Source organism: Mustela lutreola, chromosome 2 (genome assembly GCF_030435805.1).
Source record: "Mustela lutreola isolate mMusLut2 chromosome 2, mMusLut2.pri, whole genome shotgun sequence".
NCBI classification, from domain to species: domain Eukaryota; kingdom Metazoa; phylum Chordata; class Mammalia; order Carnivora; family Mustelidae; genus Mustela; species Mustela lutreola.
The window spans coordinates 59849900-59856430 of record NC_081291.1 but is presented as its reverse complement, the minus strand read 5'-3'; positions in this window follow the sequence as shown (position 1 = coordinate 59856430).

Sequence of the window (6531 nt, the reverse complement as noted above, 5' to 3'; positions counted from 1 at the left end):
CTCTCCTTTGCTGTCTGGTTCACTGCTCCCTTGCAGTGGATTCAATAAACTTCTATCTCTTTCATTCTGCCTTGGGTGAATTCTTTTACCACCCGTGGTGCCGGCCTCCACCAGACTAGGTCATCCTGCAGCATGTGAGATGAGACCTGGGTGTCCAGGAGGAGCAGCTCCCTTGGAAGAGCAGAGGGGGGCATTCTTGGCTGGGAAGCAGCAGGGCAGGTCCAAGTCAGCAGGTCCCCAAGAAGCCTGTGGCTCAGGTCTGGGGCCAGCCACTTGCCCTGATCCCACCCCTCTGCCTTGCTCAGTACCCATGAGGCTTGGCAGGGATCCAGGTCACTCTGGAGCCCAAACTTCGTGAGCTCCTGTCTGGCTGTGGTTGCCTACGCCCCAGCCTGCGCTCGGTGTGCTGGAGCATATAAGGCTCTGGTCAGATACCTCCTGGAGCAGGGCTAGAGAGTTGAGGTAGGCCAGGAAGCCCAGCCTCCAGCTGGGTCTGGGCCTGCCTTTCAGATTACAGCTGTGTGTGAATGTGTGTGTGTGTGTGTGTGTGTTTGTGTGTGTCCACGCGCTCATGTGCGTCTGGCTAAGCAGTCCCTGCTCTTTGTGACCTTCATGAATTCTGTGACTCACCTGACTTTGTTGAGCCAAGGATTCCACCGAAATCCTTGGCCATGAAGGGCCCTTAACCCCCAACTTCAGCCAGCTCTGCTCAGGAGGGCGTTGGCTTTCCTGCCATGCAGCTGCTGGGGTGTAGAGAATCCTGGCTCTGGGGACCCTGATCCTGCCTGTCCCACCTGGCTGTTCTGCTCGCTAAGCAGTCATTCACAGGGCTGAACAGCTAAATCCAGGGCAGAAGCTGAAGCTGAAAACTCAGAGAAGTAGAATAGGAAATTAGGGCCAGGAAGCTGATCCTGACTTTCTGCTTGATCTACTTACGCTCTTCAGCTGATTCATTCCATCTGGAGGCTTTGTTTCGCACCAGGAGCTTCCTGAATTTCAGGAGAGCTGGTGGGGACCCGAGCTCCAGTGAGCAGGGGCCCGGGAACAATGGACAGAGCAACTTCATTGTCTGGGTTGGCTCCCTCCCTTTCCCTGTTCACAGACAAACACGCTCACACTCATTCATGTCCATGGACCACGCAACACACTCTGCCCTGTACACCAGTAGCCCTGTGACAATCTAGTCCTGGCTGGAAACAGATGGCTGCTCAAATGGGGTGCTTGAAGGATTTAAGAAAGGGACAATGATTTATGAAGCCGTGGGCAGGGCTGGTTTTGTCAGGGAATGTGTCCAGCCCCGGAAATGATCCTGCTAGTCTAAAGCAGTGATGGCCATCCTGTTCCTTTTGCCAGCGCCTGGCTTAGGGTGGGGGTGTGACCCATGACTGGTCAATACAGCTCCAGGAGAAGATTGTTGGTAGCTTCTGAGGAAGATTCCCTTTGTGCTGAGAGTGAGAGAGTCCTCCTCCCAGCCAACTGTGGTGGGCAGATGCCTGGAGCTGAGGCTGATGATATTTCGACACCATGAGGACAGACAGACATCATCAACACTTTGAACAGAAAGAGGGGAGGAGCCTTGGGCATTGGTGGATCCAGACTCTTAGTACTAAGTCTCCATGGAGAAGCACATGCTCCATGCAGTCAGGAAGACTTCAAAGACAGAAGAGGATGAAACCAACAAGGGTCACATGCCAAACTCCTGCTCAGAATTCAACACATCATTGATGGACCAAGAGTATTATGCTAATGGAGGTCCTTCCTATGGAACCGTGGGGCTGGGAAAAGGGGTTCCCCTGACCAACAGTTTCAAGGCGCCTGGCAGGGAGCAGGGTGGTACAGATCTTCCCAAAATTCAGATGGTGGTGGAGATCAGGTAGTGCTCTCTGCATTTTGAACAGGTTGTGTTTCAGGAATGGGCCTCACCATCAACCATCTCCCAGGCTACTCCAAAGACATCCTCCATTCTGGGGTCAAAGACAGCTTCCCAGAGCACAGCTTGGACCAGATCCCACCCCAGCTCCAAAAATCAAGAGTTCTCTACTGTCTACTGCCTCAAGGGTTAAACTATATACTTGGAACTCAGGCTTCCATCTTCATGATTCAACCAAATTTTCCAGAGTTTTCACCACCATGATGTATTCTCTAGTACTCTACACCCTGTCACATCCTTCCCTAGGTCCGCCATAGGCCAACCATTCTCTAAAAGAAGAGTTCCTAACTCTGGTTTAAGGGTCAATCTTAGGGAGGTCCATCTAGTCTGCTTGGAGCCAGATCTAAACATTTTTGCATAAAACTACCTAATCCAGTTGAAAATCACTGATGATGGAGGCAAACCTCTTATTGAGGATTACATAGAGATGGAGGAGAAGGTTCTATCACATACAACAGAACAAAATCTATTCATCAAAGCCCTCAACAGCTGGCCTGTACAGGCTCCATGGTACACATGCCACCAAATCCAGGTGCTTCTTGTTCTTCAGGCTTATCGGGGGTGGGTCTGAAGGGCTCAAGTCACACTCACCCTACATAAAAGAAGTCCGAGGTTCAGAAAGTCAAAGAGTCACAGGAAAATGGGAGATGCTCCCCCTACCAGTGGCCCTCTGCTCCTTCAGTGACTCCTCCTGATGGCTCCTGGACCATGGGGGGGGGGGGGTCTATCCAGTCCTCCAGGGAACTTCAGGCCTGCATGTAAGCATCCTTAATTCCACCTTCCTTCTCACCAGGGCTCCATTCCTCACCAGTGGTTTCCGAACTTTAGTCCCATACCCCATGAAATAGAGAAAGTAAGAGCAGCAAAGTGAAGAGCAGCAGAGATAATTTACCTTCCAAGATATGTACATGTTAGCATCCCTAAGTGATCATTTTAGTGCCCAGGAAACACTTTCTTAAGTCAGACTATGTATGGATATGATTATCATATGGGAGAAGACGCGGATTCTGCTATATGATACCTCTATTCACAAAATGGATTGTGATTTTGTCTCAATTCGGCATTTTAGCATCTGACATTTCTTCGTTATTATCAGCATGTTTTTCTTATATGGACCTTCTTGAAAACACTACAGGACCAAAGTGGTACTCCTTCATCAGTGCTTGATGTTCCTAGTACTGTGATGGCACTTTTCTCTCTTCCCTTCTACTCAGAGAAGACAGCACTTCCCAGCCCTTGCAATTTAGGGGGAGTGGGGTCCCATGTAGCTGAATGGCCAGTGGAACGTGAATGGGAGTGAGGGGTCACTGAGGCAAGGGTTCACTTTTCTAGTCTCTGAAGTCCACTATTTTTTTTCTCTTTTCCCCCAGTTTTATTGAGAAGTAATTGACATACATGGATATGTAAGTTGAGGGTTTGATTTACATATATTGTAAAATTATTACCATAATAGGTTTGGCTAACATCCATCTTCTCATATAGATACAGTAACAGGAAAAGAAAGAAAGAAAAAAAAGGAAGAAATTTCTTCTTGTTATAAGAACTCTTGGGATTTACTCTCTTAAAGACTTTCTTGGTTTCAACTCATTAATTAATGAAAGAATCAGAAGAAGGTGAAACTGGTTGGAAAAACATCTTGTGAAACTGCATATAAAGATCTTTTAAAGGGGAAATGCTAAGGTTAGATCAGAGGGTTAAAATACAAAACCTGTTAATGTCCTACAAAATAATCTTTTAATGCTTTTGTTGTTGTTGTTGTTGTTTTTGGTTTTAAGGGTTTTTTGTTTTGTTTTGTTTGTTTGTTTTTCCTACTGAGAGAAATCTATAAATTCACACTGCAAAATTTATATAGATAAACATTTCTTGTGTGTGTGTATATAAAGTAATATCTCAGGACAATGAAAATTCCTTCTGTAATGTCTTAGCATTTTCTTATGTTTTTTAACCATTTGTTTTAACACAATCAGCAAATTCTTAAATTGGGCCCAATTAAAAAAAAAAAGACTTTCTTATACTATACAGTAAAGTTAACCATAGTCATCACACTGTATGTGAGGTCCCAGGACTTATTTATCTTAAAACTGAAAGTTTGTACCTTCTGACCACTTTCTCCAATCCCCTCTCCCCCTACCCTCCACCTCTGGTGACCACAACTCTGATCTCGTTTTCTTATGAGTCTTTTATTTTTTTCTTTAAGATTTCCCATATTAGTGAGAACATACAGAATTTGTCTTTCTCCGTATGACTTATTTCACTTAGCACAATACCTTCAAGTTCCATCCATGTCATTGGAAATGGTAAGATTTTCTTTTCTAATGGCTGGATAATGTTCCATTGTATATGTATATATACTATGACTTCTTTACCCATTCATCTGTTGATGGACCCTTAGATTGTTTCCCTATCTTGGTTATTGTAAATACTGCTGCAGATTTTTTGTTGTTGTTGTTAGAGTTTTCATTACCTTTGGATATACTCCCAGAAGTGGAAATGCTAACCTCTTTGACCTCAGCTGTAGCAGCTTCTTGCTAGATATATCTCTAAGGCAAGAGAAACAAAAGCAAAAATGACCTACTGGGACTTCTTCAAGATCTTTTGTATAGCAAAGGAAACAGTCAACAAAACTAAAAGGCAACCTACGGAAAGGGAGAAGATATGTCTTATCAGATAAAGAGCTAGTACCCAAAATCTATAAAGAACTTACCAAACTTAACACCCCCAAATCAAAAAAAATTCATCAAGGGATGGGCAGAAAACATGAACAGACATTTCTCCATAGGAGACATACAAATGGCCAATATAGACAAAATACTCAAAATCATTTGACATCAGAAATCCAATTCAAAACCACAATGAGATACCACTTCACACCAGTCAGAATGGCTAAAATTAACAAGTCAGGAAACAACAGATGTTGGCGAGGATATAGAGAAAGGGAAATCCTCTTACACTGTTGATGGGAATGCAAACTGGTGCAGCCACTCTGGAAAACAGTATCAAGGTTCCTCAAAAAGTTAAAAATTGAACTACCCAATGACCTAGCAACTGCACTACTAGGTATTTATCCAAAGGATACAAACTTAGTGATTTGAAAGGGCACCTCACACTCCAATGAGTATAGCGGCAGTGTTCACAATAGCTAAACTATGGAAAGAGCCCAGACGTCCATTGACAGAGGAATGGATAAAGAAGTGGTGTATATAAATGATGGAATATTACTCAGCCATCAAAAAGAATAAAATCTTGCCATTTGCAGCAATGTGCATGGAGGTAGAAGGTATTATGCTAAGCAAAATCAGTCAGACAGAGAAAGACAAGTATCATATGATCTCATCGATATGTAGAATTTAAGAAACTGAATGGATGAATACAGGGGAAGGGAAGGAAAAATAAAATATGATGAAAATAGAGAAGGAGGCAAACCATAAGAGATACTTAATTCTAAGAAACAAGCTGAGGGTTGCTATCTAGACTCTAGCAATTAGTCTAGATAGAGGCAGGGCTCAGAGAGGTGAGGGGATAGGGTAACTGGGTGAAGGACATTAAGGAGGGCACTTAATGTAATGAGCAATGGGTGTCATATGCAATTGATGAATGACTAAGTTCTACCCCTGACACTAATAATATAGTCTTTGTTAACCAAATTCAATTTAAATATAGAATTAAAAAAAAAAAGAAGTAGAAATGCTGGATTATATGGTAATTCCATTTTTAAGTTTTTGAAGATCCTCTATGCTATTTTCCATAGTGGCTGCACCGATTTACATTCCCACCCACAGTGCACACAGTTCCCCTTTCTCCCCATCCACACAAGCATTTGTTAACCCTTGTCTTTGCAGTGATGGCCATTTTAACAGGCATGCTGTGATATCTCATCATGGTTTAGATTTGCATTTCCTTAATGACTAGTGACTGTTGAGCATCTTTTCATGTACCTCTTGACCTTTTGCTTATCTTCTTTGGAGAAATGTCTATTCAGATCCTTGGCCCATTTTTAAATGGGTTATTTGGTTTCTTTGCTTTTGAGTTGTAAATGAAGCTCATTCTTGACCTGTTAAGTTGACCAAAGAAGCCAGTGTTCCAGATGGTGAGGTTAAAGCATGGTGGAGCCTCTGATAGTCAGGATTGCTGAGTCCTGCCCACCCACATTTTGCCCAAATGAGACATGAAATATTATGGCAGTAAGTCCCCCCAAATATTTCAGACTTTTATTGAGGCATATATCATAAAATGCCTAGATGTTGAGGTTACATTTGATGAGTATTGACATATGTGTATGTCATGTAGCCAATACCTTAAGTTTTATTTTCCTATCAATTTCCATCCCCCTTCCCAAACAACAATGTTTTATAATTTTCAAAGTACAAGTCTCACATGTCTTTGATTAAATGTATTCCTAAGTGTTCTATTCTTTTTGATGCTATCATAAGCAGAATCTTCTTAATTTCATTTTTGGATTGTTTGCTCTAAGCCTATAGAAATAGAACTGATTTTCATATATTGACTGTATGTTCTGAAACCTTGCTGAACTTGTTTATTAGTTCTGTTGAGTGTTTTGTGTGTATGTGTGTGTATGTGTACTCCTTAGGAATTTCTATATT